Source organism: Nanorana parkeri, unplaced genomic scaffold, assembly GCF_000935625.1.
Source record: "Nanorana parkeri isolate BGI_ZX_2015 unplaced genomic scaffold, ASM93562v1 scaffold2162, whole genome shotgun sequence".
NCBI classification, from domain to species: Eukaryota; Metazoa; Chordata; class Amphibia; order Anura; family Dicroglossidae; genus Nanorana; species Nanorana parkeri.
The window spans coordinates 20,472-31,410 of NW_017308430.1; the positions used below are offsets into that span (position 1 = coordinate 20,472).

The 10,939-nt window shown below is 42.7% G+C and overlaps 1 protein-coding gene across 1 annotated transcript in view; it reads left to right on the forward strand.

Annotated features, from left to right (window-relative positions):
* Window positions 1–8,179: 8,179 nt before the first annotated feature.
* ADARB1 (adenosine deaminase, RNA specific B1) overlaps window positions 8,180–10,939 on the forward strand; it is a 67,404-nt gene continuing 64,644 nt past the window's right edge. Inside the window, exon 1 of the mRNA XM_018572896.1 lies at window positions 8,180–8,231. The gene's annotated coding sequence lies outside the window, so the exon portion shown is untranslated. The remainder of the gene's footprint in view (window positions 8,232–10,939) is intronic.

The window sequence follows — 10,939 nt, forward strand, 5'->3', positions numbered from 1 at the left end:
TGTGTTTGGGGGGGGGGGGGGGGGTGACCTAATCACTGTACTTGCATCCCTTACTCCGCACAGTGTATGGAATTGGTGTGCTATGTGTAAGGTAAGACTTTTGCAGCAGATGTCCACACATAGCATACAGCGTTTAGTGGTTATTTACACCCGTTCCGTGGTGTATAAATGAAAACATTTGGCTTTAAAGCCCAGTTGCATTTACAGAAATGGATAACCTGGGAGACATTTATTATTATACAGTATTTATATAGCGCCAATAGTTTGCGCAACGCTTTACAATATAAGGAAGACATTACAATCGCAATACAATTCAAGACAAGATGGTAAGGAGGGCCCTGCCTGTGAGGGCTTACAATCTAAAAGGGAGGGACAAGTGATACATGAGGAGGTAGCTGTGTGGAGATGAATTGTTAGTGCAATATCACTTTTCTCAAACAACCTTCCATCTTCACAGGCTTGCCTCCACTTCATATTAACGCAGTATCCCTGGCCAAAAGGTTTGAGTGACACACAAATATTAATTTTCATAGTCTGCTACTTCAGTGTTTTTTAAGATCTTCTTCTTGTCAGATATTACTATGGTATACTGAAGTATAATTACAAGCTTTTTATAAGTGTCAAAGGCTTTTATTGCATTAAGTTTATGCAAAGATTCAATATTTGCAGTGTTGACCCTGCTTATTCAAGACCTCTGCAATTCGCCCTGGCATCCTGTCAGTCAACTTCTGGGCCACATCCTGATTGCTAGCATCCCATTCTTGCATCAATGCTCTGAGTTGGTCAGAATTTGTGGTGTTTTTTTTTTTTTTGTTCTCCCGCTTCTTGAGGATTGACAAGTTCTCAATGGGATTAAGGTCTGGGGCCTTTTTCTGGCAATGGACCCTACATTTTGATGTTTTGTTCCCCAAGCCACTTATCACCTTTCCTTATGGCAAGGTGCTCCATCATTCTGTAAAAGGTATTGTTCATCACCAAACTGTTCTTGAATGGTTGGGGGAGAACTTGCTCTTGGAGGATGTTTTTGTGCCATTCTTTATTCATGGCTGTGTTCTTAGTCAAAATTGTGAGTGAGCCCACTCACTTGGCTAAAAAGCAACCCCACACATGAATGGTCTCAGGATGCTTTACTGTTGGCATGATTCAGGACTGATGTAGCGCTCACCTTTTCTTCTCCAGACAAGGTATTTTCCAGATTTATCAGAGAAAAGAACTTTACCCCAGTCCTCAGCAGTCCAATCCCTGTACCTTTTGCAGAATATCAGTCTGTCCCTGATGTTTTTCCTGGCGAGAAGTGGCTTCTTTGCCGCCCTTCTTGACACCAGGCCATCCTCCCAAAGTCTTCGCCTTTCTGTGTGTGCAGATGCACTCACACCTGCCTGCTGCTCCTTAGCAAGCTCTGCACTGTTGGTGCCCCAATCCCGCAGCTGAATCAACTTTAGGAGACAGTCCTGGTGCTTGCTGGACTTTCTTGGGTGCCCTGAAGCCTTCACCACAACAATTAAACTTCTCTTCTTGAAGTTCTTGATGATCCAATAAATGGTTGATTTTAGGTGCAATCCTAGTAGCAGCAATTGCCTTGCGTGTGAATCCCTTTTTGTGCAAAGCAATGATGACTGCAGGTGTTTCCTTGCAGGTAACCATGGTTAACAGGAAGAACAATGATTTCAAGCACCACCCTCCTTTTTTAAAGCTTCTAGTCTGTTAATCTAACTCAATCAGCATGACAGAGTGGTCTCCAGCCTTGTCCTAGTCAATTCATGACATCTGTGTTAATGGGAGAATCACTGACATGTCAGCTGGTCCTTTTGTGGCAGGGCTGAAATGCAGTGGAAATGTTTTTTGGGGGATTAAGTTCATTTTCTTGGCAAAGAGGGACTTTGCAATTATTTGCAATTGATCTGATCATTCTTCATAACATTCTGGAGTATATGTAAATTGCCATCATACAAACTGAAGCAGCAGACTTTGTGAAAATGTAATATTGGTCATTCTCAAAACTTTTGGCCACCACTGTACAGAGTATCTATAGATATATATTTACCCAGCAGGCCCCAGAATTAGGTTCCTTTCACACAGGAGCAGCTCTAAACATTAAAAAATGTACTTTAATAAAAAAAAAAGCACTTAAATGTTAATTGTTCAGACTTTTGTGCTGGCTGCGCGGTATGCAAAATAGCCCAAGTGAGTTTTTTTTTTTTAAGTTTTTTTTTTTTTTTTAATTTCTTGATTCTGCATGTTCACGGCTATAGTTATAGCAGCAAACGAGCGCAATCCGTGCAGATAAAAGCTTTTAGCATTTGCTTGCCGCACGATCTACCGCACGGAAAACTCTGTGGGGAACGCAAACACTATATATGTGGATAGAGCCTTAGCCCAAGTGCTCCTGGTAAACAGCACTGTACTAAGTCCGCGTGCGGACACTTATGAGGGGTATTTGGCTCTTGGGCATAGTGCTCCTCGGCATAGTGCTCCTCAGTGAGATAGCTGGTAGCAGAATTTTTACGGAGTTAAAAATTTTTTTTAGTAGGGTTACATACTGCCTATCAGAGTGGTACCTCCCCCATGAGGCCAGTTTTGGTGGCACTAGGAGAGGCGCCATGGGTGGAACTAAGGCAGTACAGCTCAGCAACACTGAGCCAGGTTGATGCACAAGCTTAGCATCGCTGAGCTCCCTGCCCAATTGCAGCATCCACCACACAGGTAGGCACAGTGACCTAGGCTACTGGGTGATGCTGAGCTTGGTGAGGAGCAGCGTCACTGGGCAGAGTTCCTGGATGCTATATCTTACTATATGACAGACGCTTTTGGAAGTTCTGCTCATTGATACGAGTCGGCACTTTTGTGAGGCTCAACATCTGTGATGATATCCACCCCCTTTATCCCCAGAGGTGTCTGTTTTTGCTGTTTGGGGAAAGGGTGGAAAAAGCAGGCAGCAGTTAACCTTGGCAAGTGCCTGCGCCAGCTGGGGAATGATTTAAGGTGTGTGTGGGAATAATTTAAGGTGTGTGTGTGTGTGTGTTGCTAGATTTGATTTAAGGTGTGTGTGTGTGTGTGTGTGTGTTGCTAGATTTGATTTAAGGGAGAAATATGATGTTGAGTTATTTTCACTCATGGGGGGGCTTACAAGCCCCCCATGTGATAGCAGATGGTGGTGACAGGTACTCTTTAAGGTGATGCTGGGGGTCAAAAGACCCCCAGTGTCACCTTTTACACTGGGAATAAGCTATTGAAGCGCAATCTGCACTTCAATAGCTTATTTCCAGTGTAAAGGTGATACTGGGGGTCTTATAGCTGGCCTGCCGGAGCCAAGAACTGACAGCCCAGGGACTGGAAGTGATGCAATCTGCATTACTCCCGGTCCCATAGAACGGGGAGGGGATCGATGAACGGAAGTTCGTCGACCTCCTCCCCGCGGACACAAAGGACGCCCGTAGGAGGGGCAACGGAGCCCGGGAAGCACGGCGGGGGTGTCCGGCAGGGGCGGCCCCTTCGGGACACAGAAGCGATCTGGCGACAGGTAAGTCGCCAGAATCGCTTCTGTTGTAAAGCCGACAGTCGGCTTTACAAGTTTAAACAGAGTCCCGGCGGCAATAGCCACCGGAAGTCTGTTTAAACAGCCCCGATGCTGGCGACTTACACTGTACGTCATCAGTCACAAAGGGGTTAAATCGGTTTTACGGTTCATCCTCAAAGCCCTAATCGGAGCTTCAGTCACCTTTTCTGTTAAGTTTTGACAGTTGATGCAGATTGATTCTGAGTGATGCTCAGTGGAAACCTCTGCAGCAATTCATCATGCAATACCGCTGTCCTAATAATAGTAACCGGTTGTCACTACTGAAGGACGTTTCATTCATTTTATGCATGGTTTGTGTTTTGGAAAAAGCAGTTGCAAAGAAAATAAGCCATATTTCTTCAACATATTTGTCTACAATTGTCTTCAGGTTTTGGTTCCAACAGTGTATAACAGCAAGGGTAAATGAATAGAAATGTTTGTAGAGCACTTTGGGCCTGTAGTGCCATCTGCTGGCCAAATAGTTGCTTGCATCTATAAGCAGTAACCCTCCCCAGACGTCTCCGTAATGTGTTTACTTGTTTCTAATGACAGTAAAAAAAAATGTCGGAATTGGCTTTTTGCTGATTTAAACTGCGTTTTTCTACTACTAAATTAGAAAACCATGCTGGTAGGTTTTGCCGCTGTGTGCTGCAGAATGTGTTTCTGTGGAATATTTTGGATGAATTCCTTGTAACGATGGGATGTACTTTAATTTAAACTAGATGTCCATGTTTATTAAAATCTGAAATAAGCCAGAAAGCATGTAATCATATGAGCAGTGTATTATTGGTAATGTGTTTTTAATTGAGTACTGTAGTAAATGTAATTGTTAGAAATGCACAGATACTATTTTTTACAGACAGAGTACGAGTACCAATATTTTTCCTCATGCACTCGCCGATACCAATTACCGATACTTTTTGTTTTTTGTCATGTGACCGTTTTTCTAAAACCATAGACGAATGATTAGGGATGCACAGATACCAGTGGTTGGAATTTTCATTAGAACGAACAGGGTTGCAGCTGCGACTGGGCCCTGGCGCTCTACCACTGTCCTGAAATCATTAGTCTATATATTGTTTTAGAAAAACTCGCATGACAATAAACAAAAATGTATCTGAGTACTTGAACAAGCAACAGTACTTGGTCTGGAAAAAATGGTATCTGTGCGTCCCAAATATCTATCTTAACCAGTTGACATCCGCGGTGTTAAACCCCCTTCCCATCCAGGCCATTTTTCAGTATTCAGCGCTGCGGTACTTTGACATTTATTCTGTCATGCAGCGCTGTACTGAAATGAATTTTATACCCTTTTTTGGGGACAGATAGAGCTTTCTTTTGGTGGTATTTATTCACCACTGGGGGTTTTATTTTTTTACTATATTAAGGAAAGGAGGGGAAAAAAAAAACCGGCAGCGGCGACCGCGCGGGGGGTGGGGGTTTGGGTGCCGCGAACGAGCACATATAGGCGATCGGCGGGCTATGGACCTGCTGATCGCCTATATGTCAAACACCCAGTAACGGGTGTGTTTTAATGGTCGGGTCTTTTCTGCCTGTGCGTGCCCGCAAGCAGAAAATAATTGCCGTCTGGAGACGGCAACCCGCAAATGCAGCAGTGCCGTCCGTCCGTTTTTTTACTACAGGCGGACGGCAAGAGGTTAAATCATACAATAAAACAGGGATGCACAGATACCAGGAGCCCTGTAGCCAATGCCTGGAAAAGTATGTGTACCACATACAGTACGTGGTATCTGTGCATCCCTACTAATGACTGTAGGAAAGTGGTGGTGCACCAGGGCCTGTTCGCAGCTGCAACTGACTCCAAGCTGTATGAAGGGGGCGTGCCCCGGAAACGCGCATTAACGTCACCAGCATACAGGAATCATGCAGTGGATGCACACTGCCTGTCGGCTTATGATTCTTCTTACGTTTGTGAGTACGTTTTTGTTATCTCATGCTTACTGAAATAAAATTGACAGGCACCAGGAAAGGCGCCCCCTTGTGTTTACTCCATGGACTACAAATCCCAGCAATACATTATACAGCAATTCAGAACAATATTAAGCTACATACTCTGTTGCTCCGGGGTGAGCAGCTGTTTCAGCTTAAAATTTTAAAGGGCTGGTATCGGCGCTTGGTGTCATTTTGGGGCATTTATGGAGTACGGGTACCCGCATCCCAGCAATATTGACTTTACTAAGATGTTTGCAAATCAATAGGTATGCTTCCCACGTGACAACTCTTTGGCATTGCAGTTGGCCACTGAGTATTGTATCGTTGGACACCACGGTTAGCAAATATGTGTTCGGAATACAGTTCTAGAATTGTCAATAGCACTACTGATCGATTTTGTGAGGTGCAGGGGAGCATTTTGGATGAACAGGGATGAATGAATGAGAACTACTACATTAGCACTTTTTGATTCTTAAGTCATTTTGGAGCCCAGGCACTTGACTCTTGAAATTATTTTTTTTCTCTTTTACTGTTAATATTTCTCACTTTCCTTTTATATAAAGGTCGCTTGAATCCTATGATTTTTGATTAATTATAGAGAATTTGTTTGTTTTTTTTGTTTTCTTTTTAACTATGCCACCATCTCCTTCTACCCAAAGTGAAATCTGCATAAATATTTTGTGTACAGTACATATTTTTTTCGTACTCTTTTTGTAGCTAGGAAAATCTTATCTTGTTTTCAGTGCAGTATTGGAATGTTCATGCGTGGTCCAGCACTACATATTTTTTACAAAGAATTACCATTTCAGGTTGCCTTTCAACAGGTTTCTCATGTTAAAACTATTTAAGCTTTGTTTTTAGATGGATGTTGTGTTTTTCGCTAACTTTTTTGATAAAGCCATATATGGATATGTAATGGAAGAAAGCAGTTTGGAGGCATACTGTCCAATGCCAAACATTCTTCACGAAAGTAGATTATTTTTTTTTCTCTCGTCATGTATTAAAGTTAAGAAATTTATGTCAAAATATGTTGTAACGTCTCCGATTTTTCCTGAGTGTTTTCAGGTACTCTTTGAAACACTAAAATGTATTGGTAGCTATACATTTTGTGTTTGCAGTGTAATTTGCCATATATAAAAGCAATACAATGAATGTTTTCTTCCCCCTCGAGCCATAAATACTGGTGCCTGAATAGCAATTCTGGGCAAATATTCTTTTTGGTTTTGTCCCTTAAAGGTTTTTGCCATAATGTGCAGATATCCATAGTATACGTGCACATTATGGAGCACTTTCCTCTCATTGAGCCCTCCTCCAGCCATGCGACAACCAGGCCCCCCCTTTTTTCTGTCTCCTCCATCATTGTCTAGTCGTCTTCCAGGTCTGGCATATTCTGTCTTCCTCATTAACTGGCCTCAGATGACGGCACTTCCGGCATCTTACAGATAACAGAATATAAAAAATGGGGAGCAATAGCCAGCCTTCTATTGGCTATTGCAATAGCAGGCTGGCTATTGTACCAGCCCACTGAACAGAGGAGGGGGACCCTAGAGAACGTTCTCTCAGGTCTGCTCCTCTGCTCAGTAGGCGGGTGGAATAGCCAGCCTGCTTGCCCACCCATCTTACAGATGCCAAGATTGTACACTAAGCATGCACAGCTGTCAGTTTACATTTCTGAAAATTGCTAGCAGGCATAGTCTCTTTTGCCATTAAAATCTGTCTGCTAGTTCTGCTTTAATGTAAACCTGACAATATTGATGCATGTTTACCTCCTGTGACTTATAGGCAGATTACAGGGTAAGCAACTTTCACTTTGCCTTGTGCTGTGTTTACCCATAGACTTGAACTAAGAGAAGGAAAACCCAATATCTGTGCCCAACTAACAAGCAGGAAGCACAACATGTATATGTTGCAAGTGAGGGTAGTTTAAAAATAAAAACCTATATTGGCAAGAACATTTTAATTTAACATTTTAATATCAACACTCCTACCTTGCAAAAATCGATGAGACTGGGGATTTGGTTGTTAACTATGTCTAAATAGTTTACCAGAAAAAAATATATAAACCTAGGTGTTTACCCTATCCCAGGTTTAGGCCCCATTCACACTAAGCGACACTTGCCTCTGGCGGATTTCTGCGCAGCGGGATAACGCGACCTTCACCGGTGGGCTGCATTAAAGAAAATTTGTGCGACATCCGTGGAAAAAGGGTCCTGCAGGCGTGACTTGCGACCGCGACAAGCAACATGGAGCTGTACATTAAAAAAATGTGCGATAGCGCGGTGGAAATCGCGTGATTTTCCGCTCGTTGTGAATGGGGCCTAAATCCAGTTTAATTGGGAAAGGCTGTTCGGTAATCTGTGTTTGTCAGCTTATAGATTGATGGCTACACACAGGCACTGTGTTTACCTTGGTATAGAAATGGCACACAAGCTGGTGTGTGCTGATGTGTTGTCCATTGTTAATTCATGCATTTGGTGTACATACAGTTTGCTGTGTTTGCATATTTACAGGTCCTCAGTGTTGTAGAATGACAGCTCATTGCATATGTAAAATAGCATTGAATCAGCCAACTCTTCTGCGGTCTGTGAAGAGGATTACTGTTCTAGCACCATATGCTATCAAATTCCAAAAATAGATTTCTTCTGAAATACTTTTTTTTTTTTTTCTTGTAGGCTAAACTTGCTGCTGATAGCCTTGTGAAAGAAGAACCTACCCTTTGCAGGTATGTAATTAAGGTTTTTTTTGTTTTTACAGTTTATTGTTATTGCCATCATATTTCATTTGATGGTATTTATAAATGTTGGTGATTTAAAAACTTTTTAAAACTACGGCTCGCATTACCAAAAATGTTTTCTGTATTGCCACACTCTGACTCCACATCCAGTATCAGACTGGGATAACTGACTGGGATAACTGGCGTCTACCCTCAGTGAAACAAAAGACCACAAGAAGATAAGAGGTTTAACCTCAAGTGAATAGTCTTAAGTGTTGCCATTTTTACACCTTTTTACCTATTCGTGTGGTAAAATGATTTGACAATGGTATGTGTGATGAACGTGCCACTTTTGCCATGCCTTTCAGTGTTGCATTGTTTGGTAGAGCCAGGATCTATTTCCTTGTAATTCTTACTTGGGAATAATGGAGTCCTTGCTTGGGATTAATGGAGTCTGGATGTGGGATATACAGTGAAGCTTGTGTCCTCAAGAAGCTGTAGCTCTGGCTACAACATGCACAGTCATGGAGGATACCCTTAACTTCTCATTCTTCAATTGGTAGTTGCCTAGCTAATATGCTGACACACAAACACGGGGTGTCAAACTTTACACTGAATTTCCTGTATGTCTACATGTTTTTGGTCTGTGACTCAAAGAATTCAAGCCAAGGGGTCAGTGTAAATAGCCAGACAGCTTTTCACAGAAAGATTGACAATGGCAGCACCCATATTTCTCTCCAGAAAGGTTTGCATGAACACCCTCAGTTGAGATTGTTGTAGAAGGCAACAGTTGTAGACCTGGAGAGAGATGTTTTGCCACTTTAACACTGAAAGGTAGCTGCCCCTCAGCAACAGGTGTTGGGAGTAGTTATCATATAACTGCAGATATCTCGAGGCAGTGACCAGTAAATCTGAATTGTGTAACATTGCATGTGAGCGATTGCAATGTATACAAGTTATACTTAAAGTGCAACTGAAGCCAAAACCTTCTTTTTTGGGGGGGGAAATGGACAGCAATTAGAACACGTCAGGTTTTTATTGAGGTATGTGTCCCCATTGGAGAGATTCACCCTATTTGTCCTGGTGATTATCACTGAAAGTGATGGTAAAATAAAATCCCGAACTTTGGGTTGCCATCAAGAACAGGAATAGATGGGGACACGAGTTCTGGTGACCCTGCTAACCATCAGGGATGCCCTCTCTTTGAAGGGGTTTTCTTTCACTTCCTGTTGTTGCTATCCGAAGTGAAGGGATTTCTCCCCATGTAATGCAGATGGCAAAAAAAAAGTTTTGTATTCCGTTCTACTTTGAGCATTTTCTCTAACTTTTCTGCCAAAGTGAGATGGTCTCTATTTGTTACGTGTTCCCATTGACATAGCTAAAAATATTTCAAATCTGCTGCTTACCTTTTTATCAAATTCTTTTTTTGAGACGCCGCAGCTGAAACGGATCCCGACAATTATGTCTGGATCCGCCCAGCTGTGTGAGTGACAGCTGGCTCTGCCTATCTAGAGGCAGAGCCAGCTGTACCCGCCCCTCCACCGTCCGTTCCGCCAGTCAGCGCTGGAGGATCGGACAGGGGAGGGGGGAATCCAGTCCCTCCCCTGTCACGGCTCTCTACATGGATAGATCGATAAGTGAGCGAGTGCCGGTATTTGTTCGCTCACTCCCCGATCTACTGAGCCGACCTGTGACAGTTTCATTGTCACAGGTCAGCTAGAACTATGAGGATGAGTGAAAAGCACTCGCCTCATAGTTCTCCTTTTTTAAGCTGCACTATTATGCCTAGCATTTACAGTCAGTCTAGGCCGAGTAGTTCCCTATATGTATGATTTAGGCTGCCAATTCACTAAAATCCGAGTGAGTAGAAAGGTCCAAATAACAGCAATTTGTAGAAGCAAATGGAGAAAGGAAACCAAATTTTTGAACATCTGTTTTATACATTTAAACTTTTGACTTCTTAAATAGGAATTCTTTTTCTTCATCTTAGTCTTTACTAGCTTTTCAATTACGCAATGGCAACAGATGGTATAATAACAAGGTAGACCAAAGTATAAATCTCCAGCTGCTGGCAGGATTATTACTTTAGCTGTATACAATGTATTATGTGATATTCTAAACTCATCTTGTTTACATAATTTGCTTTTACATAATTTTTTAAATGTCTATGCTAACCCTAGTACACCATAATTTTATGTGCCTCACTCTCCTGTAGATTAAGTGTTGAAGTGAAGTGTTCTCCTTTTAATATCCGAACTGTGAATCCCATAGCAGCAGCACCACCATCACCGTACCCTTGTCAAATTCAAAACACTGCAAACAATAGTCAACTCAATGCATCGTCCTGACGGTGCGTGCTTTGTGCGGTGATCTGTGCAGCTCTGTGACAAGTTGTGCATGCACTGTCCACAGCACATGATGCAAAGAGCCACTTTTCTCTAAGTGCATGTGTACTGGGTGATCGGTGGTACAATGTGCTGAAAAGTGCATGTGGCCTTGTGGAGGTGGGAGTGATTTTAAGTGATTATTATAATCTCAAATCACAGGGCTGGCAAATTGATACTGGTACCTATTTGATGCACTTTAAACCCGTGGTTCTTGACTGGTGGGTGGCGACCTAAAAGTAAGTCGCAACCCCAAGATTAGTGGGTCGCCACGTGCCTTCCACTGTGCTAGGTGAGAGGCTCCTCAGCGCCCCCCCCCCCCCCCCCCCCCCC